We start from the raw sequence: 26,019 nt of genomic DNA, 5'->3' as shown, positions 1-26,019 counted from the left end.
ATACTTGTATAGGAGTTTGTATAGCAGATACAGCTACATATAAGCACAGTACCTGGACACAATAATCCCAATAGGTAACTTTTTTTATCTTTCTCTCTATTCATAGACAAAGTTTATGTGGTGGGGGGAGGCTCTTAAACATATTATGGGTTTTCAGGAAGATGGCAATGGAGCCAGTTAGACTAAGCTAGTCCCATTGTGAGTGAGTGAGAGTACAGAAAATTTTGCATACACGTTGTGAGTAAGTGGGCATGTGAGTGACTGACTGAGTGGGGACTTAGGAGCAAGTGGCCAGGTGTTTCCTGGTGAAGTGGCCGGTGCTGCAGCTGTTTTGCTTGGTCCCTAGCACTTCCTGGGGTGCAGAAGCTGAGGGCTATTTTAAAAAAATTAATAAAGCCTTTCCCAGGAAGAAGCTGCCGGGAGAGACTGCTATCTCTAGGCTCTGCCCCACCACTGCAGCACCTGGCCAGACTCTGGAAGCAAGAGCTACAGAGGGAGCACAGTGAGGAAGCCCAGAGGCAGAGTCCCACTGGAGAAGACGAAAGAAGTACCCTGCTACCATCTTGAAAACTGGGTAGGAAAGTGCTCTGGCTTGCTCACCATGGAGCAACAGACATGGCCTGTTTTCTATGGTGGCAGATTAGCTACTCAGGGATTGATCATGACCCAGAAGGAATATCCTGAAAGCACAAACTCTGGAGGGACAGAAGGAGTGCTAAGTCTTAGGTGCCCTACCCCCTACTCTGATTCAACCACGGGACAGAGGATGTTGCCAGAAAAGGATGAGGACCTTCAAAAAGATCAGTGGTAAGTCTGGGACTGACCCAAACTTTTCTTCCCTAGCAGTCCTCTGAACATCTGACCAAAATGGTTGGGGCATGACTGAGAGGGATGAACCCAGACAAAGCCTGGATGTTAGTTGCAATAGGAGGACTCCACTACAGGATAAGTCTGGCTGGGGCACTGCCCATTAGTACCTGGGGAAGAGCTGATCCCACATATTCCCACCGGAGAGGATTTCCCTGACCATACTTAAGTGGGAGGAGAGGACTGAAGCCCCACTCACCCCCTACTGCCCCCTCCTCCTTCCCTAGGCTAGACACTGGGGAGACTGTGAATGAGGTTGAAGCTCTGCAGGAGACAGCAGAGGGGCAGCTAAGAGGAACAATTACAGAATCTTTCACAAGAGGGTAGGGTTTTTTTTGTTTGTTAATTTTTAATATTTTCCTTTGTGCATGAATGTGTATGTGGGGCTTTGATATGCATCCCCCCACTTCTTTTTTTCTTTTGTTTTTTGTTTATGTGTGTATGTGAATGATTGAGTGTTCATCTTTCAGTTTTTTTGTTTGTTTTTGATTTTTTGTTCTTTTTTTAGTTCAATGTGTGTGTGAATACATGTGTGAGGATTAGATTTGAATATCTTTTTTTCCTCTCTTTTCTTTTTTCTCTTTTTCTTCTCCTTTCATTTTGGGTTGGGCGTATATGTGTGTATGTGTGTGTGTTTGGTTTTCCTGTTTTTTGTTTTGTTTTGCTTTGTTGTTATTCCAGTTTGTTTTGGTGTATGTGTGTTTAATTGTTTTTTTGCTTTGGTTTATGCTCTTGGTGTTCTGCTTTTTTTCAAATTAAAAAAATTTTTTTTGTTCATCTTATCTCATTTTACTTTTCTCTGTTCTCCTTATTGCTATTACTATATCTTGGACTCAGGGAATACACACACATACCCACTGCATCATCATATATAGGGGTGATAGGGAGTGAGTCACAGGAAACCCATACCACAATCAGTGAACATTGTAATTTGCAAGTAATTTCTGAATCCTAGCCCCCCATCCCCTACCTTATTCGACTGTCAAAACTATGAGAGACAGCACAGCTTCCCACCCACAGCCCATTTCAAAATAGAACAGATTCAGAGCCCAGATCAGGGAAGAATAGAGGGCTGAGCAGCCATCAGAAGTGAAAGCCTCTCCCACTGCCACTGAATAATGGAACTAAAGAGAAAAGAAAGAGATATGTCACAAAAGAGGAAAAATTGGTAGAGGAACTCAGGCAATTCCCAGTGTTACAAAAAGAAAATGCCTGAAAAATCAGACCTCAGAGCCCAAACAATGGACGTCACCAGTGACTGGCCACAGAATACAACAGGGATTAGGGAATGGAGGGAAAGAGTGAATAAGACTCAAGAAAGACAAGATGCAACACTGAAAGAACTTGTGACAGAGTTTTATAACAAGATGACAAACATGGAAAGCAGAATGAATCAAAAAGAAGAAAGAATATCGGAACTTGAAGAACAAAACACGGAATTAACCCAATCTATAAAAAAACATAGAAAAACAACTAGGAAAGAAAGAACAAAGCCTCCAAGAGATGTGTGATTATATCAAGAGGCTGAACCTATGCCTGATTGATATCCCAGAAGAAGAAAGGGAAATGGAAAACACATTGGCACCAAGAATTCTAGGATGCTATCCAAGAAAACTTTCCCCATCTTACCACAGGTGTGGCCATCCAAACACACAAGATACAGAGAACCCCTGCAAGACATCAAATGAGAAGACCAACCCCTAGACACATAGTAATTTGCCTACACAAAGTAGGCACAAAAGAAAAAACCTCTAAAGGCAGCAAGAGAGAAAGATCAGACAACCTACTGGGGAAAACCAATCAGAAAACCAAACAGAAGCACTACATACTAGAAGGGACTGGAGTCCAATATTCAAAGTCCTCAAAGATAAACAATTTCAACCAAGAATTTCCTATCCAGTCAAGCTCAGTTTCATCAGTGATGGAGAATTAAAATACTTCCCAGATATCCAATCCCTAGGAGATTATGCAACTTCCAGACCAGCTCTACAGGAGATGCTTAAAAGGTATTAAGCACAGAAGAAAAAAAAAAAAAAAGGAATGACCACACACTTCCCAAGAGCACAGTAGAACTCAGAATCAATGGATACTATGTCGTGACTGCAAATTTGAAAATTCACACATACATCAACCCAAAAGCTAAAAGAAAACAAATAAACCACATGATGAGAATAAACAATCACATTTCAATAATCAGCCTGAACATGAATGAACTAAATGCACCACTGAAATGACACAGAATGACAAGCTGCATACAAACCATTTCCCAATAAATTGCAGCATCCAGGAAACTCATTTCACCACAAGGGATATAAACAGATTCAAAGTTAGAGGATGGAAAATGAGTTTCCAGGTGAATGGATGATAAAAGAAGGCAGGAGTCACAATTTTAATATCAGACAAAACAACCTTTAAGTTATTAAAAATTAAAAATGATACAGAAGGACACTACATAATGACAAAAGTTTCAATTTGTCAACAAGAAACATCCATCCTAACCACATATGCACCCAACACAGGACCACCAGTGTTTCTGAAGCAACTACTAAGTACACTAAAAAAAGATACTGATTCTAACACTATTTTAGCTGGGGACTTAAATACCCCACTAAGAACACTAAATAGATTGTTGAGGCAAAAAATCAACAGAGATTCAGAACCTCAGCTTAACTCTCAACCAAATGGACTTAATAGATACCTGCAGAATATTCTACCCAACAATCACAGAATATATATTCTACTCACGGAATGTACTCCAAGATCAATCACATCCTTGGCCATAAATCAAGCATAAATAAATTTCATAAGGCTGAAGTACTGCCATGCACCTTCTCAGACCACAGTGAAATAAAAATAAATATCAACATCAACAAAATTATCCCCAAATCCACAAAAATATGGGGACTAAACAGCATGATGCTGGACTACTACTGGGTCAACACAGAAATTAAAAGATTCCTGGAAACAAATGAAAATGAAGAAACATCCTACCAAAACCTCTGAGATGCCATGAAATCAGTTCTAAGAGGGGAATTTATATCTCTTTGAGCACACAAAAGAAAATGGAAAGATCACAAGTTGACAGCCTAACAAGTCACTTAAGGGAGCCAAAAGACAAGACCACCAAAACTCTAACTTTAGCAGAAGAATCCAGATCACCAAAATAAAAGCCCACATACAGGACATAGAAGACAAAAATATCATAGGAAAAAAATCAAAAAAATAAAAAGCTTGCTCTTTGATAGAATTAACAAGATGAACCCCTAGCCAGAATGACCAAGAAAAAGAGAGAAAAAGCTAAAATAAACACACTCAAAAATGCAAAAGATCAAATCACAATTGACCCTGAAGAAATACAAAAGATTATTAGAGATTACTATGCACACCTATATGAAAACAGACTTGATAGCCTAAATGAGATGGAGGATTTTCTGACATCACAAAATCTCTCCAGGTTGAAACAAGAAGACTTGAGACAGTAACAACCCAGGAACTTGACTCTGTCATAAGAAAACTACCTACAAAAAAGCCCTGGACCAAAGAAGCCTGACGTGGTAGCGCATGCCTGTAGTTCCAGCTACTTGGAAGGTTGAGGCAGAAGGATCACTGGAGCCCAGCAGGTCAATGCTGGGGTGGCCATGAGCGTGCCACTGCACTCCAGCCTGGGTGATGTAGTGAGACTCCAACTAAAAAAAAAAAAAAAAAATTAATACAGGAACATAAATGACTATGGATAGCCAAAACAACCCTCAACAAAAGAAACAAAGCAGGACGTCTCACACTTCCAGACTTTAAACTTTGCTATAAGGCTACAATAATCAAAACAGTCTGGTATTGGTACATGAATAGGCATATGGACTGATGTAACAGAATAGAAATTCTGGAAGCAAATCCTCAATTTCTCAACCAACCTCATCTTCAACAAAACCTCTATCTACAATCACTGGGGAGAGGAGAAACTATTCAATAAATGGTGCTGGGAAAACTGGCTGACTACATGCAGAAGATTGAAACAGAAACCCTGCCTATCACCATACACAAAAATCAGCTCTAAATGGATCAAAGACCTAAATGTAAAACCTCAAACTATAAGAAACTTATAAAATGCAGGGGGCACTCTTATGGAACTTAGAACTGGCAACCAATTTTTGATCAAAATCCAAGTACCCATGTCATAAGAAATAAGATAGACAAGTAGGACCTCATCAAACTAATGAGCTTCTGCAAAGCAAAAGAAACCATCAAGAGAGTGAGGAGACAGACCACAGATTGGGAAAAAATATTTCTCAACTGTATATCTGACAAAGGCCTAACATCCATGATCTACAAGGAACTCAAACATGCCGAAAGGAAAAAAACAAACAACCCCAGGCTCAGTGGCTCAGTCTGTAATCCCGCGCCTTTGGGAGGCTGAGGTGAGTGGATTGCCTGAGCCCGCGGGTTCGAGACCCGCCTGGGCAGACGAGACCTCATCTCTACAATAAATAAAAAAATTAGCCGGGAGTGGTAGCGCGTGCCTGTAGTTCCAGCTACTCGGAAGGCTGAGGCGGAAGGATCGCGGAGTCTAGCAGGTCGAGGCTGCGGTGGCCGGGAGCGGCCACTGCACTCTAGTCTGGGTGACAGAGTGAGACTCCAACTCAAAAAAAAAAAAAGTGGGCAAAAGCCATGAAGAGATACTTCTCAAAAGAAGATACACAGGCAGTCAACAGACACAGGAAATAATATTCAGCCTCACTAATCATCAGAGAAATGCAAATCAAAACCATATTGAGATACCACCTAACCCCAGTAAGAATGGCCATCATTAATAAAATAAACAACAACAGATGCTGGTGAGGATGCGGAGAAAAAGAATGCTTCTATACTGCTGGTGGGAATGTAAACTAGTGCAACCTCTTTGGAAAACAGTGTGGTGATTTCTAAAAGAACTAGATATTGACCTTCCATATACCCCAGTAATCTCTCTACTGGGAATATACCCAAAGGAACTAAACTCATTCTAAAAAAAAGATACCTGCACATGCCTGTTTATTGCAGCACTATTCATAATAACTTAAACATGGACCCAACTGTGCTATCCATCGAAACTGGACTGGATAAAAAAATGTGGTACATATACAGAATGGAAATCGTGCAGCCATAAAGAAGGACAAACATATGAACTTCATAACAATTTGGATGGATTCAGAATCTATCATACTGAGTAATCTATCACAGAAACAAAGAACAGAGTACCACATGTTCTCACTCATAAGTGAAACATAATTTACCATATTTATCATAATACTATAAGAAAGGGTTTGACAGTAGCAGGAAACTGCTGAGGTGGGTGGCTGGGGGGGAGGTTAAACAACATCACTAAGGGTACCTGATTTCAAACCAGGCAAAGTGGGGACCAATGGCAGACACAAACTTTAACTGTATGATGACCACTTGTATACCACATCTTGAATCTCGCATCTGAATTGTACCCCACATCTTAAAAAGAAACCAACCCCACCCAAAACTATATTGTGTTGGATTGAGAAATGGCAATAGGAAAATACAGTAGAACCCTCTTATTTAGGACCATAAATGGTTTTGCTGTTATCCAATATAAAAAATGGGAACTATTTAGACGTCAATATTTTAAAAACGAATTTATATAGCATAATCAAATTTTAGAAAATTAATTTTTCTAAATTGTATGGATGTAAAAGAATATTTAATAACATAAATATTACTGAAATTAGTATATTGAGAATTAAAGTTCTATTTATTTAATTTATTTACTTTAATTTTAGCAAAATCTACCCTGAAATCTAGGAGCAAAGTTAGAAGCTATCACTTTTTGTAACTAATGCCAAGAATTCATACCTTTGAAAAATACTTTAAAAAGAGTTTCGGTTAACTAAAGTTTCAGTGAGGCAGGAGGAATACATTTTGAGAGCTGTTGCACAGCAGAGTGGCTGTAGTCAACAATAATTTATCATATACCTTAAGATAATCAAGAGAGTAAATTTCAAAAGTCACCACAGAATAATGATAGGCGAGTTACTAATTATGTTAATTAGCTTGATTTAATCACTCCAGATTGTATATACATATAAGCAAAACATTACAATATACCCTGAGTATATATATACAGAATTATGATTTGTAAATAAAAAATAAAACAATAAGAAGGTTAAAAAGAGAATTAACACCTAATGACCGAAAATGATTGCCTGTAACCTATTGCTCATTGCCATTCTTTTTTATTGCTAAGTTGTATTCTATTAGGCTAATACAGTGGTCTCTCGATATTCTCAGGAGAATTGGTTCCAGGGCCATAGTATACCAAAATCAGTAGAGATATAAAACAGTATAGTATTTGCCTATAATCCTCCCACATCCTCCGCTTACTCTAAATTATATCTAAATCATCTCTAAACTTATAATACCTAATACAATGTAAGTGCTATGTCAATAGTTGTTGCACTACATTTTAACTTTGTGTTATTTTCTCATTGTTGTATTCCTACTTTTTATGGTTTATTCTTTAATATTTTTAATCTACAGTTGTTTGACTCCTTGATTGTGAAACCCGAGAATATGGAGAGCTGTTTACCATTATTTGCTTATGTGGATATACTTTGAGTTGTTTCTAGTTTTTCCCAATTGCAAATAAAGATGGCATAAACATTTATGTACTACTTTTTTTGGGTAAACACAATGTTTCTATTATCATGGGTGAACACATAAATAAAATGTGAAGTCATACTGTGGGTGTAGGTTTAGTCATTATAAAAACTGCCAAACTCCTTCCAAAGTAGTTTTATCATTTTATCCCCTACCAGTGATACAGAAGAGCTCTGGTCTCTCCATATCCTTGCCAAGATTTAGTGATGTTAGTCTTTTTAATTTTAGTCATTTCTGTGGGCATCCAATGGCATTTTGCTGTGATTTTAATTTGCATTTCTCTGCTGATTAATGATGTTGAATACTTTCTCATATGCTTATTGACTGTTTGTAAATTTCCCTTTGTCAAGTGCCTGTTCAAGTCTTTTGCCCATTAGAAAAATTGTTTCTGTTTATTATTGACCTGTGGGGAATTTTTATATGATCTAGGATTTGTGTGTATGAATAATATTTTCATATATGTTGTATCAAAAGTACACAGATATTTTTATTATTTAGTCTGTCGCTTGTCTATTCATTTTCTTAATAGTGACTTAGGATAAGTAAAAGCTTTTAATTTTCATGGTCTATTTTTTTTCTATTACAATAAGTGCTGTCTGTATCCTAAGAAACTGTTGCTTACTCCAAGGTTAGAAAGCTATCTTTAAAAAACAAAGATATGTTTTATTTTAGTAGCTTTATATATTTTAGCTTTTATGTTTAGGTGTACAATTCTTCTTAAATAAATATTTGTGTTTATACATATGCTGGCGAGGATGCAGAGAAAAAGGAACACTTCTACACTGCTGGTGGGAATGCAAATTAGTGCAACCTCTCTGGAAGACAGTGTGGTGATTTCTGAAAGAACTAGAAATTGACTTCCATATGACCAAGCAATTCCCCTATTGGTAATATACCCAAAGGAACTCAAATCATTCTACAAAAAAGATTCCTGCACATGCATGTTTGTTGCAGCTTTATTCACAATAGCAAAAACATGGAACCAACTATTCTGCACATCTAAACTGGACTGGATTAAAAAAATGTGGTTCATATACACAATGGAATATTATGCAGCCATAAAGAGGGACTAACATATGAATTTTGCACCAACTTGGATGGATTTGGAGTTGATCATACTCAGTGATCTATCACAGAAACGAAGAACAGAGTACCATATGTTCTCACTCATAAGTGAACCTTGAACAATTATCATAATACTATAAGAAAGGAATTGGCAATAGTGGGAAACTACAGGGCTGGGATTGGCAGTTGAGGGAAACTGCTAGGGGAGGGAGGGGCACACCTCATCAACAAGGGTACCTGCATAATCGACGTTTGTATAAGTCTGAATTGTACCCCACATCTTAAAAATAAAATAAAATAAAAATAAATATTTGTGTTTACGATGTAAATTAAGAGTTGAAGTTCATTTTTCCCCCATTTATATTGAGCTATTAGAAATTGACTTTTTAAATTTTCTTTTTAATTGACAAGCAATAATTTTATATATTTATGGGGTACAATGTGCTGCTTCTGCTATGTATACATTATGAAATGTCCAAATCAGGCTAATTATCATATCTATCATCTGAAATATTCATCACTTCCTTTTGGCAAAAACATTTAAAGTTCTCTCTTTTAGCTGTTTTGAAATACACAATACATTATTACTAACTGTAGTCACCATATTGTGAAGTAGAAGAGCAGTCCTCAACCTTTTTGGCATCAGGGGACTTGTGGAAGACATTTTTCCATGGACCAGTAGGTGATGTGCAGTCAAACCTCACTGCTAACATTGATCTGTATTTGCAGCTGCTCCCCAGCACTAGCATCACCGCTTCAGCTCCACCTCAAATTATCAGGCATTAGATTCTCATAAGGAGCACACAGCCTCGATCCTTCACATGCACAGTTCAATAGGGTTTGCGCCCCTATGAGAATCTAATGCTGCCACTGATCTGACAGAAGTGGGGGGAGTGGTTGTAAATACAAATGAAGCTCCCCTCTTTCGCCTGCCGCTCACCTCCTGCTGTGCGGCCTGGTTCCTAACAGGCCACTGACTGGTACTGGTCCGTGGTCTGGGAGTTGGGGACCTCTGCAACAGAACACAATAACTTATTTCTCCTTTCTAACTGAAACTTTGTATCCCTTAACCAATATTTCCCCTTTCCCTGCCTACCCTCACCTCCAACTTTGGTAACTACCATTCTACTCTCTACTTCTACAAAGGGGTACCTCTCAAAACACAGAGTTATCTTTTGGAGGGTGAACCCCTTTTAGTACGGGTTTCTCCCACTGGGTAAGTGCTCTAGGAACCCATCGGCATCAGTGTAACAGCTAGTGTTGCTGTGAAAGACTTTGTTGTGGAAGAAATGTCCCAAGTTGTGGCAAACAGGTGATTGGTTCTTCCAAGACAACACACCTGCCCACGCTGCTGAGTATTCAGCAGTTTTTGCCTCAAAACGGCATGACTCTCATGCCCCACCCTCCCTACTCACCATATATTGACCCAGTGACTTTATTTTTGTTTCTCTGGATGAAAAAAGTTCTTAAAGGGAAACATTTTGCAGATGTGAAAGAGGTGAAGCAAAAAACAACCGAAGCACTAAAAGTCATCAAAATTGATGTATTCAAAATCTGTTTTGAGCTGTGGAAAAAGCATCTTGATAGGTGTATTGCATCAAATGGAGAGTACTTTGAAGGTGACTGAAGTTTAAACATTGTAAGAATAAATTTACATAAATTTTTACAAGTAAATTCTGGGTTTTTTGGTCCCCCTTTTTTTAAATTAATCAATATTTTTTATTATGGTTTTGTGGGGTACAGTTAAGGGTTAGGTGTACAATTACATTTCATTCAGGCACCCTGTTGATAAGAGGTGTTTTTTCATCCCCAGACAGATATTTGCTACTGTTAATCCCATCCCCCTCCGCCCCCATGGTCCTCCTCTTATGAGTTGGATTTTTAAAAATGTCCTTATTATAAGAGAAATTATATGGTATTTGTCTCTGTGCTTGGCCTAGTTCATGTAACAAAATATCCTCTAGGTTCATTCATGTTATCTCAAATGACAGAATTTCCTATTTATTTTTTTAATACTGAAAAGTATTCCACTGTTGATGGACACTTAGGTTGTTTCCGTATCTTGGCTATTGTGAATAATGCTGCAAAAAACATGGGAATACAGGTATCTCTTTGACATACTAATTTCAATTCCTTTGGGAATATACTCAGAAATGGGTTGGGAATGGACTTTTGATACCCAAACTTGTAAAAGCCAGGATACCAATTACTTAGTGTTATAAAATTATTTGGGTATCAATTCATATTTTTTGCATGAGACAGTCATCTTGTAGGTAGACCTATTGTGAAGACTAAATGTTAGTTATCTTGCTTTATCTAGTTATCCGATTCTTGTTGAACTTAAAATTAGGGCTAATAGATATCCAAAAACTTGTCTGATGGACTAGTATGATAGAAAACTCACTCAAGCCTTTCTATTTTTCAATTTCCTTTATGAATAAAACAACAATAGCAGCAGTACAACAAAACCACATGTGGTCCTCTACAGTTTTTTTTTTTTTTTAAAGATGTTTATTGATTTTTGAGTCAGGGGTCTCACTGTCGCCCAGGTTGTATGCAAATTGTAACCTAGATGTTAGTCTGTTGAGTTTGGTTTAGTGGATATTTATTTAGGATTTTTGTGAAAACAAGGAAACAGAGAAGAACAGTGCTGTGCTAATGACCTCTGGAGTTCAGGCAAGACTCACACCCCGGCTTCTCCTCTGAGGTCATTACCATCTTTACTCCTTTGATGTTTGGAGATGCTGCATGAGATATTGGAGAAGTAGAGGACGACTGCATTCCGGTGGTGTTTTGCTCTGGGCATTTGCTCCTCAGTGCTGCTGTGCAAAGGGCCTGCGCTGCAGCGAGCAGATTAAGTGACTCGCAGTTTCGCGGGATGGAGCGGGTCGCTGCTTGAGGTCGTGCAGGCTGGCTCCCTGATGTCGTCGTTGCTGGTCTCGCCTGCGGAGGAGCCCTGCTCCTGTGCATTTGCCTGGTCCTCGTTTCACGGGGAAACACAGTGGCTGCAGCCGCACATAGACTTTTCCTCTTTCCCTTTCCCCCTCACGCCCCTCCCTTAAACCTCTCTGGGCTTTGACGTCATGTGTGCTCCTTTCGGTTGCCATAGCAACCCCATTCCCCAAGCCCTCTGTCCGTCTCCTCTGGTAGGTTCCACAATGGTACAGGCAGCATCACGCTGCACAATGGTTTCCAGGCAGTGAAAGAGGGTGATTCAGCAAGCCGCTCTTCTTCTTCTTTTTTTCTAACCTCCCCTTCTCTTTTTATTTTTATGGGGGTGGGTGGTACTTGTTATATGCTTACCTTTTTCTTTTCTTTTTTCGTTTTTACAAATTTTATTTTTTCTCCTCACCCCTCAATTCCTAGGGGCTTGAGTGAGTTTGAGAGTGGGTTTTCTTGGAAATCACCTGTCCATCATTAATTTTAAACAGTCTCCACATCTCCAAAGAATCTCTTTTTTATTACAGTCTGGAATGTGGTTAATGAAAAGCAAGTAGGGAGGATTTCTGGGGCAGACACTGCTGGATCGGAATCGTAGTTCTCAGGCACGGAATGGTAGGTATCTCTTTGCTCATTCTGGGTTCTAACCTGTTTTTGGAGGGTGGGGTGATGTCTATTGATTGCTCCCGGTGGGGCGGGAGAGGGAGTATGGAAAAGCTGGGGAAGATGGGTGTAAAGCAGGTCAATCAAGTGAACTATCTGGGAGGCAAGAAGCCACCAGCCTCTCCCTCCGTGCGGAGCATCTGTCCCCTGTCTTGGGCGTGTTGAAACCCTTCTGTTTGGAGTGAGGGTAGCCGAGGGTGGGAGGGAGCATTCTTATTGTGACCAGGGGTTTTTAGACCAATGTAGAGCTGCAGAAAGGAAGAGTGAAAAATACACAGAAAGGAAGAGAAGGAGAGAAAACAGCTGTGCTTGTGAGAAGTGCTGACCTCAGTTCCACAGCTGAGAAATGCCATGGATACCATAAAACATTAAAAGAAAAAAAAAAGTCTTTTAGTATACATTTGTTTGCTTCCTGAGAGGTGTAACTTAAATAAATATTTTGAAATGTATTTATGTATTTTACTGAAGAATAGTATACACACACACATATATATTTTAGGTGCAAACTAATGGCATTACTCTTGCAGAGGGACTCTGGGCTAAATTTGGGCTGGGAAGAGCAACATAGAGCAGGGCTCAAGTTAGGAGAAGAGGAAACATTGGCACTGTGGTCACATAGGTAAGGGGCCCCTTTAAGAAAGTGATCCCCTAGTCACAGCAAGCAGCATTTTTTTTTTTTTCAAATGGCAAGGTTCCCAGGTATTCTGTGCCGGGATACTGTGTCCCCTAGAAATGTCAGAGTTCTTTTGGGGAAAAAAAAAAATCGAAATGAGCATGGAAATATATTTTTTAGAATCTATGTATTTGTGCTTTCAGCAAAATAAATGTGATTTGCTGGAAAATCTTTAAGTAAGGCAGGTGATAGATATTATAAGAAAATTATATATGTATGTATATATATATTTTTCCTTTTCCCCCCACCTACACTTAAATCTCGAGACTAAGTCTCTGCTCCTTCCCCCTTAAACAGATAACTTCCCAGGGTACTGCAATTTAGCCATAGAAAAAGAATGACTTATCTCATGCCAGTAGGCTCTGAGGCAGAGACAAGGTTGTTTACATGGGCTGCCTTTGCTGCAGAGCCCTGCCTGCTCCTGGTGTGTTGACGATAACTTTTATGAACGAACTGGAAAGTCATATGGGACAGGCCGCAGTTCAGATGAAAGGAACATGGGTGGAAGTGCACCAGGCATGGCCAGGCCAAGGTCCAATATCTCCCTCTATCCTTCATCTGCTAGTTGTCAGACCCTGGGACATCTCACAGAATGCTGATCAGCATATTTAAAATGGTTGCAGTCATGACCATTTCTCTCAGGGAGGCTTCTGCAAATTTTCTGCTTTAGGTGAGCATACATATTACAAATATGGAACAAATAAATATATATACAAAATCACAAGCTTCCGACTTCACTTCAAAACCACTGGATCTTAGGGGCTGGACAGTTTGGATGGAGCAGTTTTATTGCCTCTGATATATATTCCCTTCTTTACCTTGATCTCACTCTTGGAATTGACCTGAAGTATGAGATTAGCTTATTTTACCACACGGAGCAAACTGGGTTTCCTCTCCCCTGCAATGGGACAAGAAAATCAGCTGACAAAGGTGGTATGACCTTAAATATTAAGAGTCTTCATGCTTCCTCATTTGCATTTCATTCATTCCCTCCTGCTGCTGCAAAGTGTCTCTAATTTGAGGGGCTCCCGTTCTTACAAAATCTTCACAGTTGCAGTACAAAGGTTCCTGATAATGAGGCAGTAAGAAATTATATGTAGAGAGGAAAAATCAACTGGCTTCAGCTTCCTGCTTGCTCGCCCCAGAACAGCATCTGCTGTTGGGAGGAGTGTGTTTGCCATGCTGGAGGGAGATGTTTATGAACAGATCCCAGAGGGGCTGAGTGTGTTTTTGCTGTCATTGTCTGGTACGTCTGCAGCTATTAGTATTTAATGGTTTTATAGGACGTGGTCAATATTTTTCCAGGTTAGAATGAACTGAGTTTATCATTGATGCTATAACATATCACTATTTCAAATTTATAGGAAAATTCGTAAGATTTCCCTTGTTAGTAGATCGTGTGGGAATATCATAAGCAAAATGAATTTGCTCAGCCTAAATAATCTGAAAAATCCTCCCACGTTTAATGCCATATATATGTTATATATATTTAAAGTTTTATTGTGACTTCATGTAAATGAACCTCTCTGTTTGGATGTGAGCTTGGTTATAAAGTCTTTTTCTACTGATGATAAAATATAAAGATAAACTGGAGGGTTTCTTGTCTGTGGGGGTAAATTTTCTTTCTTGCTCTACCTCTGGCTTCAAGTTGCTTTTGCAGCTCAAGGACTTTGAGTGAAATTGGTATGTTCAAATCGAATGCTTGCTTGGTCGCATATCAGAATAACGGACTCAAAGCAAGAGAGACTTCCTTCAATTAGAAAAAGAAGCAAGCAGATTGATGTTTGAAATTCTCTCTTCATTGTCCTTCCGGTTTCCTCTTAGTCTCTTTTAGGCTTTCCGCTGGACATTGCAACATTTCTGCAAAAAGAGGCACAAAGTGTCCAGTGCTGGCCAGGACTGAATGCATTGCTCTATCTGCAGCAGGCTCCCTGAGAGCCTCGCTCCTACCACACATGCATCTCCCATGGAACCTTCTGAAGACCAGGGATTAGTGGAAAAAGTTGGGCCTTTAGACTCCGGGGAGGAGATGCTTATTGGGAAAAAAGAACCGAATTCATTTGTTTCTTTAGCATATTGGATACATTTATTGCATTACATAAGGCTGAGATGAGACACTGTGCTGCTGATTCAGATAAAAGATCAGGTTGCATATTGATTGTTGGACAGAGAAAAGGTTATTTAGAATTGGAGCCCATAATTTCAGAAATTCAGCAACCTGTTATATGTTTTCATAGGAAGGTTGTAAGGTTTTGACTTAAGATTATTCAGTTTAGTACATTTTATCCTTAGGAACAAATCAAGACAAAGAAGGAAGAAATTAAAAATCTGTATATTTTGGGTGCTTCCCCCCCATTTTTAATGGAGAGTAGCTTCATTTTTTTATTTTTTATTTTTTATTGTGAATCTTGGTAGATAGAAACTCTAAGGGGTGATATCAGGTGATACTGAAAATTCCTAAATAGAAAGAAACATTTTAGGTTTAAAAAGTAGTCCTTAAACATACACTTAATTTTGATGCAGGATTTTCTAGTTTAAGTGACATTTTAGATCTGTAACAAGCTACTTTGGCCTTTATCGCTGTTCTTATCCCTGGTGACTATGAGATGTAAAACCCATAGGCTTATGGAAATAATGCTCCTAGGAATGGAAATTAAAATTTTCAAAGGAAAAAGAAATGACTGAAGCTTCCTTAGAAGCACTCCTAACCACAGCTCCTCTAAAACCCTTTGTGGGTTTAAGGAAAAACTCCCCTATGGAGCAATCAGGCGTTTGCAGCAGCCTGCACAGTAATAAACAAGATTTTCACCAGTTGTGTGTGTGTGTGTGTGTGTGTGTGTGTGTGTGTGTGTAGGAAAAGAAAAGCCCAAAACAAGCACAACAGTGATTTAAAAGTTCTGAAATTCATCTTAGTGACTTGTCTTTATAGAAGTAAAACTGACTCTTGGTTTGTGGACGTTGACCTGCCTGGGTCCTCTGTGTGCTTCCTGAAAATGGGTTACTTGAAATAATCGTCCTCTTCTTGTACACTGGAAATGGGGTCTGACAGCAGTGAGAGTAAAGTTAAGCTCTGAGGTCTGTCTACTTGGCAATGATTAACCAGTGTTTGTGGAAGGAAGCCTCGTCACAGGACTTACCATACAGTATAGGGATTGCTTGCCTATTCCTGTTTTACCCCGTTCCCTGTTAAATTATAATCTACTGCAGGGACTGCCTCTGCCTGTCTGGCACATAGCAGGGACACAATGAATATTCGCTGAATGAATGTCTCCCATATACAGAGTTCTCTGCTAAGTGCTGTGGGTGGAAGAGACTGGGACACCATAATACAAAGTTCTGCCACTGAGGAGATCAAGGGCCCATATCAGTGTTCTGATGATAAGTGCGATGGGAATTCAGAGGAGAAAGAAGATCACCTCCTCTGAAACAGAGGTGCCATGGGGGCCATTTTGGGATGTCAGGTTGAGGTGAGGGTGGGGTGGGGGTATTCCCAGGAGTAGTTGCAAGCACTTGGCCAGTAAAGAGACTCTTATGATCAGAGAGGAGGCTTATTTTGGGTGTGGGGACTATACTTTCCCAACTAGAAATCAAAATTTATGGTTTGGCAACAAGTAGAGCATTGGAACCTGACACAGATTCTGAAGAATCTGGTGTAACATCACGTTGAGAAGTAACAAGCAAGAAGGTTGAAAGAGTAGGTTTGTAACCGGCTCAGACTATGGAAGAACATAAGTACCAACCTCCTCAGACCAACTGCAGCTTAGGGTTACTTTATTTTGCATACTTCAGGGATTTTCAATACTCCTTTTGTTGGTAGCTATGTAGCACATGGTTCCAATGACATCTTAGATGAAGAGCAGAGTATGTAAACATATGTAACTGTGGTGCTTTCCCCGTTGTGTTAGCAAACCAAATCCATATCACCAAACCAAATGTCATATCAACCCACATAACAATTACTAATTGGGTTGATGTTCAGATTTTAAAACAATTCTGGTAGTTCTGGTACTGATAACACCAAAGTTCAAATTTGTGAATAGAGTTAGCTACCTTGAAGTGTTTTATTTTCTACTACCTGGTAACCAATTGTCTTTGATGTCAGTCTTTTGGTTTTCTAAGTGCAGGTGCAGATGAAATTCCCATTTAAATCTTTTTTTTTTTTTTTTGAGTCAAAGTCTTGCTCTGTTGCTTAGGCTGACCTTGAACTCCCAGCCTCACGTGATCCCTCCCGCCTCAGCCTCCTGAATAGCTAGGACTACAGGCACACCTCTGTGCCTGGCCCATTGAAGTTTTAAAATCAAACTCATTTATCTTTTTGCTTTGATTTTAGGCTAGTGTGAGAAACACCAACGGCAGGACCATCTCAGAGCTCCACTATGGCAACTCATGCAAGAAGCTGTTGAATTAGAACCATTTTCCATAGATGAGAAACCATACAAGCAGTGGTGAGCTGCAAATCTAAAAACTTTCCTTAGCAGGAACCTATGTTCTACATAGGATCATAATGGATACATAATGGATCTGAATACACATTGCTCCAAATAATGTCAACTAAAGAAGTGAAAAACAATAGAACAGAATGTTTAATTGATGATTCAGTACTACCAATACCACACATAGTTGTGGAATGCCTTGTGGTGCATGGGTGCAGCATATAACACCATGATACCTGCAATTAACAATTTCATGGAAGATACCTTCAATTAACAATTTCATATGGCCGAGTAATAGTCGGGTACTATTATTTTTAAGTGGCTTTTCTTATTTGCAACATGATACTATATTTTGCTGATTTAGTTCTTTCAGTTAAAAAAATTGGTTCTGAGCTAAATTGTGATTTTCACTTCCTTTCAGAAATACACACACACACACACACACACACACACTCCACACACAGGGCATTTAGGCCTTCATAACTAAGGGAAGAGAAATCATAGTTTTATAAAATTCAATTTGTAGGCATTTTAGCTTATAAATTCTTTTGCTTAACAAAACAATATTAAAAGTAGATCTAGCAACTCTGCTTAGCTGGAATAATTTAAAAAACTTCTTATTGTATAAAAATATCAGCATACATAGGCAGAATGTCTTTTCTAATCAAATATTTGATACTTCATATCACCAAAGTCAATAATCAATAGACTCTAGCAGAGATAAACGAGTTATAATCTGCCAAATAAGATTTTTCAGAAGTAGAGTATGACAGTGGTATTTAAAAGACTCCTAAAGAAGTTGTTTTAAGATACTGGTCAATACTCTTTCATTTGCTTAGTAGCTTATATGACTCTAGATAGCTAGGTTGCCCTGTGAATGAATGCATAGCCTATACTTTCAGAAGCCTGATGAAATGAATCCTGGAGTTATTTCACATTATGATTTTTTTTTTTAGAATTTGCCTACAATTATATTGAGAAAGGAGATCTAATAGTTTTTACTATTTTGCGCTTAATCAACATATATTAAATGAATGTTTGTTATATATATTATATTATATATAATTGCCAATAACCAACCATTTTTGACCTAAAATAAGGATAATTTTATATAGTTGAACTTATTATGTTGAGTTATGTGTTACTTCCAGTGATGCAGACAACATGTATTGTATTGCCTCCCATCTTTTTTTCCCCCTAGGATAGGTGATATTTATTTTTTAAAATTGTGATTTTTTTTTGAATCCGAGTCTCATTCTGTCACCCAGGTTGGAGTACAGTGGCACGCTCATGGCCACTGTAGCCTCGATGTTGCCCTCATCGTAAACATTAATTCATTAAGCAAATGTTTATTGAGTTGTCTATTAAGACATCATTCTTAACTTTCAGAATAGATGGAATACAGTCTTTGCTTTAAAAGAACTTTCAGGTTAAAGTGTGTGGTACTTATAATAAAATGTGCTATTAATGGGAGAGATATATTCTAAAGAGTGTGGTACTTATAAAGCACTATCACCTAGGTAGACATGGGGTGCCAAAGGATGTGCAGCAGAGGAGAATCTAACAGAGATACAGTAGGGGTTACTCAAGGAAGGTTTCCCACAGGAAGTGGCATTTTAGTGGACTATTAAGCACAGTAAGAAGCAACCAGAAGAAAGGAGGAATCGATGCACACGGGGAACATTTTTCAATGGACCAGAAGCTTGAGAAAGCATGATTGTTTGGAAATATTGGTGTCATTTGCTAGACTGGGATATAATTGACTGTGGCAGAGACAAAACTGAAGAGGGATACAAGAGACATATCATGAATAATCTCTTAGACAAAGCTAAGGAGGTTGGATTTCATTCTAAAGTGAGGAGCATTTGAAGGATTTTAGGAAGGAGAATGAAATGATCAGTTTATTTTTAAATTGTGAAATATGTCCTACACATAGACGAAGATTCACAACAAATACAGGTTAAAGAATAATTTAAAAATCAAACATCATGCATCCACTCGTATTAAGGAGGAGACTCCCAGCGAGCCCCACGTGTTTCTTTTAGATCACATTCTTTTCCTTCCCCGCCATAGTGTACCATGGCAGCTATCTTACTGTTTGTCATGCTCATGTCCTTGCTTTCCTTTGTAGGTTTTCCATCTACATGTGCATCACCACACTACAAGTCTTAGTTCTGCATGCTTTAACTCCAAATGTTTATAATCATAGCTTACATAGTCTCAATCACCTGATGATTTAGCTAAAATTGTGAGATTCTTCCAAGTTCATGCATATAATTTATTCATGTAAATAGTTGTATAGTGTTCTACTCAATAAATATATCAAACTTCACTTATTCATTCTACTGCTGATGGACATTTGATTATTTCTGTATTAATTATGATGGTATAAATATAAATATATAAAACTTATTTTTTATGTTTATATACGTTATTGCTTATAGATTCTATCACACATATACAAGAACTTCTCTAGGAAAAATATCAAGGGAAGGAATTGTTCAGTTTTGGTGTATATACGCATTTAACTTTACTAAGTAATTCCAAAATATTTTTCCCAATCACTTGCACCAATTTATAGATCCAGTAGTAGCATATAAGAAACTCTAATCCCTCACCAACATGTGATTTACAAGTTCTTAAATGTTGCTAATCAGGTGGATACATAATTGTACTCATAGAAGTATTAATTTGCATTTTGCTGATTACTAATGAGGAACATCTTTTTATTTTTTATTTGATTTTCCTCTTTTGTGAAGTGCCTGCTCAAATCTTTTTGAAATTTGTCTTTCAAAATAATAACGAACATTTATTGAACTCTTACTGTGTTATAGGCACTATGTTAAGTACTTTACAAACACTTAATCTTTCTACCATCCCTATGATTTACAGATAAGGAAACCCAGGTGTAGAGAGGTTAAATAACTTGCTGACATTCGCACAGTTAAGAAACAGTGGACTTAGCCTAAGTCTTTTTGACTCTAGAGTTCTTCAGTTTCTTGGAGAGTATTTGGAAGGGAATTTGAAGGAGCCAGAGAGAACACTTAAGGCGCTGTTGCAAGAATCTAGTTAAAAAATAAGGGCATAAGCCAAAGAATTGCCAACAGGAAATATGTAACAAGCAACTAACTGGACTTGGTAATGAATAGGGTGGGTGAAGAAGAGGGAGGATTAAAGAAGTCTCAAGTTTTAATACCTGTTGGCTAGATAGATTCAATATCACTCATACAATGTATATTTATAGTGCAGGTATTATGGTAGGTTCTAATAATGCATTTTGTGATTCTATGATTCAGTTAGAGATGTATTTAGTTCATAGGCTCATAAACTTTAAGATTCAAAGAAACCACAGTGCTTATTTGGGTCAACTCTTCACTTATGATGTGGATCCAGCAGCTAAAAGAGGGTAAGTAACTTGTTTAAGATCACATGTTACTTAGTGTCAGTTAAGAATAGACACCAGGCCGGCAAAAAATCCACAAAAATAAGAACCATTTGATTTTTAAATTAGCAAATGAAAATACAGCCAGATGATTATATTTTCTAAACATTTCTCAAGTCAGTCTCCTTTTACCTAAATCTGTTGTCACTACCTTAATGTAGATCCTCATCATCATCTTTAGCAGCTTTATTTACGTGGCCTGCCCTGTCATCTAGTACATGATTTCTACCAGTGACGCCAGCAGATGTCTTATTTGATGTGCAGTTTCCATATGACTGCCCTGCTTAAAGAATCTTTGGTGCACTCTGTCACCCATGTTATAATTTCCCTTCTCCTTAAAACTATGTCATACTCCCATCCACCCCCGTTTTAGACACCCATGGCAACTTGAATTGCCTAGGGACACCGACATGCTTTAGTGTCATCACACATGCTCAAGTGTTTCTCATCTCAGTGATTTGCTTCATGCTGTCTATTCCATCTGTATTCACCCTGCCCATCCCTTACTTAGTCCTTGCCAACCTTTAAGTTCTTTGCTACTCTTAGATGTTCTGGGGACCTGCAGTATGGGCACCTTCTGGAGCTTGATAGAAATGCAGCATCTCAGTTCCCACCCAGACCCACTGATTCTGTATTTTTAAATAAGATTTCTAGGGGATTTCAATGCACGTGAACATTTGAGAGGTATTTCTTAGACTCGCTTTAGATTTCATCAGATGTTTTCTTCTCCTGGAAATCTTTTCTGATCCTTGACATTCAGCACTTCTTCTTGGTGCCTTCACAGTAACCTGTGTGGATCTGTCTCACTGCATTACCGTAGTTATCTGCTTATTATCTATTTGTGTCTGTTTTGCCTCCAACCTTGGCCATTGAGTATTTTGAGACCAGATTTATTTGTATTTGAACTTCCTTTGCCTAGTACAGTGTCTGATACTTGGCTGACACTGCATAAATATTTACTGAATGATTGTTTAATGAAAGAAAGAATGAGAAAGAGATAGATGTACAGAAAAAATAGAAGGACAGGCAGGACAACAGCAGATACAAGAAAAATCATAGCTAAAGAGATTTTCAGACTACATAAAAGCACCAAAAATTCGTCTCTGGGTATACCCTGGAAAGCAGTCTGGTTTATAAGTGTCTATAGGTTAAGTTACTTTCCTAAACAAAATATCTACTGTCCTCTTTTTTTTTTTTTAACTACTTAGAGCCAGTTTGGAATATTGTATATAACTTTTAGTACTTTCTATTAGGAAGGGCAGTCACAAAATAAAATGCATCCTGAGGGTGGTGGTGAGGATGGTGAAGATAGAAAACATGACTTGTGTTTGATAGTCAAGAAAAATTATAGTGTTTTTCCCAAATAGGGGAGGGAAGAGAGAGAGAGAGAGAGAGAGAGACAGAGAGAGAGAGATTGAGAAAGAGAGAGAGAGAGAGAGAGAGAGAGAGAATGAGCAAGCAGCTGCTTTAAAGTGTGTTTTCAGGGCTTTCATGTGAAAGAGCTTAGGGGACGCAGGATTGTTTTCAAGTTGTACAAAGGACAGAAGTAAGAGACCAGTGAGTAGATGGTAGGTACCACACAAAACATAACTTCTTAATTACAGGAACTGTTTATAAGTCTGTGCTTTTTGAAAAGTAGTAACTTTTCGCCATTGCAATATTTGATTATCTTCATGGTTGACCAAGTATGAAGAGCCTTTTAAAGATGGTATTACTTTGTGTGGGACATTGAACTAAATGATCTGTAAGATCTAAGGTCTTTATGACTTATAAATCTGTAGTTGTTCAGAGAAGTACAGGAAGAACAAGTGTTATACTAAAGAATTACAACATTTATTGAGCGACTACTTCATGACAATCACAGTTTACAGTGCTTTGAAAGCACTAGTTCATGTAATCCTCACAGCAATCTGGCTGAACGCTTCTATTTTACAAATGAAATGAGGCACAGAAGATTTAGTAGCTTGCCCCAGGGTCATAGCTAGTGGTGATAGAATCCATTAGCTTTGAAGTCATGCTTTTTGGGGGGGGCTGGTATTTCCTTATTTTTTTTATTTTAAAGATGTGGAGTACAATTCAGGATTAGGTATATAAGTAGTCATCGTACAGGTACAGTGTGGGCCTCTCTTTGGTCCCCACTTTGCCTGGTTTGAGATCAGGTATACTTATTGATGTTGTGTCTCCCCACCCCCACCCCATCACTATCCTGACAGTATCCTGCTACTGCCAATCTCTTTCTTATAGTATTATGATAATTGTTCAGGCTTCGCTGATGAGTGAGAACATGTGGCACTCTGTGCTTTGTTTCTGTGATAGATCACTGAGTATGATGGATTCTAAACCCATCCAAGTTGCTGTGAAGTTCATATGTTTGTCTTTTTTTTATGACTGTGTAATATTCCATTGTGTATATGTACCACTTCAGTTTTGATGGGTCGCACAGTTGGTTCCATGTTTTTGCTATTGTGACTAGTGCTGCAATAAGCATGTGTGTGCAGGTATCTTTTTTGCAGAATGATTTGAGTTCCTCTAGGTATATTCCCAGAGGGGGATTGCTGAGTCATATGGAAGGCCAATGTCTAGTCCTTTTAGAAACCATCACACTGTTTTCCAAAGAGGTTGCACTAATTGGCAGTGCAGAAGCAGTGCAGAAGCATTCCTTTTTTCTCTGCATCCTTGCCAGCATCTGTTGTTGTTTGTTTTATTAATGATGGCCATTCTTACTGGGATTAGGTGGTAGAAGCCATGCTTTTTATTACCATGCCATATTTTTTGCAGAATCCATGGTGATAGTTGGACCTGAATCAAGGCTTAAAATGTTGATATGGTTTGAATTCCAGATAAGCATAAGGACAAGAATTCCAAGGAACAGTAACAACATAATCAAAGTGAAAAAAGATAGCATAACAGGTCTGTGGAACCAAATGATTTACAAATGGGATGAATAAGAGAATATTCAGAATATTCAGAAATGATTTACAAATGGGATGAATAAGAGAATATTCAGAATATTCAGAAATTTGTCATTCTAGGATGCTGTTCTGTCTTGCTTATCAGTGGATGCAACAGTTACCAAGTTGGGAAACAAAATTCTTAGGACTATTTAATCCTGATCAAACCAACATAAGAATCCCTGAACTATGGTCTGAATTATGGGTTCTCTCCAAATCCATATGTTGAAGTCCTAACACCCAAGGAGATGGTATAAAGAAATGATGCTTTTGGGAGGTGATTAGATCATGAGGACATGGGTAATAGGAATTAGTGACCTTATAAAAAAGACTCCAGAGAGTGTGCTATTTTCTTCCTCTATGTGATGACACAGCAAGAAGGTGCTGTCTATAAGCCAGAAAGTGGGCCCTCACCAGATACCAACTCTGTTTTTGCTTTGGAAGTTCCAACCTACAGAACTATGAGAAATATATTTCTGTTGTTTATACCCTACCCAGTTTATGGTATTTTGTAATAGTAGCCCAAATGTACTAAGACACTCTAGGCTTGTGCAAAATTTTATAGAACTTTCCTCCCACTGATTGGTAGAAACTCAGGCTGCATTATTTAGAAGATGGATTTGGAGCTGTTATTGTTTAAGAACTTCCAAGTAATTTAATACCAGATCTGCTTTCTTTTAGAAATGAGGATTTTTCTGGAGCTTATTTGCAGACTGAGAAAGCATCTGCAAAAATTTTAGCATTTTCACGTTCTTTATCAAAAAAATTATGTTTTGATAGCCAGTATCAAAGGAACTACTATTAAAACCAAAGTATGATATTTTAATGAAAATTTGGTTCCCATAACAAACCTATTCAGGTTAAAACTTGTTGGAAAATTTAGTCTACAGTTTAACAGCATTCATTACATATGGTAGTTTATTATTTGTAGTGTAGCTACTATAAATTATGTATTCTATATGTTTCAAAGTTGTCTTTCTACTTATACTTTTGGAGGGCCTCGGTGGTTTACTGGTGCTTTAAATCTTAAGACTAACTTTTAAGTTTCTTCAAATTTGACTGTGGACGATCTGGATACTTTTAGAAAAGTCATCTGTAAATCTTTAGAATGAACCCAATTCTGCTTGGTGTTTAGTTTATTGAAATATATATGACAAGATATTGTTGTCCCTTCTCCCCTAAAAAGATTGAATAAAATATGTCAAGCAAAAACAATGTGAAATAGTGGGCAGGAAACAATTTAAGCTATACAACTGACCTTGGGACAACATGGGTTTGAACCGTTCGGGATCACTTACACAAGAATTCTTTCAACCTAATGCAAATTGAAAATACAGTATTCATGGGATGCAAAATCCCCAGATGCAGAGGGCCGACTTTTCATAGCTGCAGGTTCTGCAGGGCAAATCATAAGCCTTGAGGATGCTTGGATTTGATTATATTTATAAGGTCCTGAAGCTAATCCTCCATGTATAGTGAGGGACAACCATATTTCATCTTTTGTGAGTTCCAGCCTAATACATTCTGCCCTCTGTACCCACAGGTTCCACATCCACTGATTCAATCAACTGTGGGTTGAAAATGTAGTTAGGACTATAATGGTTGCATCTGTGCTGAACATGAACAGATATTTTTTCCTTGTCATTATTCTCTAAACAATACAGTATAACAATTATTTACATAACATGTACATTGTATTAGGTATTGTAAGTAATCCAGAGATAATTTAAAGTATATGGGAGAGTATGCATAGGTCATTTACAAATACTATCATTTTATAAAAGGGGTTTGAGCATCCTTGGGTTTTGGTATCCTTGAGGGGTGGTCCTGGAATCACTCATCTGTGGATTCCTCAAGACAACTCTATATCATGTTATATGTTTTTTGACTATCCTGCTGTCAAACAGGGTACAAGTTAATTGTTTTTTTTTTATTAAATCAATATTTTTTATTATGGTTTTTGTGGGATACAGTTAAGGGTTAGGTGTACAATTACGTTTCATTCAGGCACCCTGTTGATAAGAGGTGTTTCCCCTTCCCCAGACTGATATTTGCTACTGTTAATCCCATCCCCCTCATAGTTTCCCAGTACCATCAGTCATTTTCTTATAGTATTACATTGGATGTTCAAGGTCCATTATATGAGTGAGAACATGTGATACTCGGATCTTTGTTTCTGTGAGAGGTCACTCAGTATTACAGACTCTAGTTCCATCCAGGTTACTGCAAAATTCATGATTTTGTTCTTTTCTATGGCTGCGTAGTATTCCATCGTGTATATGTACCACATTTTTTTAATCCAGTCCTCTTTTGATGAGCAGCATG

This window comes from Carlito syrichta, unplaced genomic scaffold (genome assembly GCF_000164805.1).
Source record: "Carlito syrichta isolate Samal-C Ts95f unplaced genomic scaffold, Tarsius_syrichta-2.0.1 Scaffold303314, whole genome shotgun sequence".
Classification (NCBI taxonomy): domain Eukaryota; kingdom Metazoa; phylum Chordata; class Mammalia; order Primates; family Tarsiidae; genus Carlito; species Carlito syrichta.
This window is presented reverse-complemented; position numbering follows the sequence as displayed.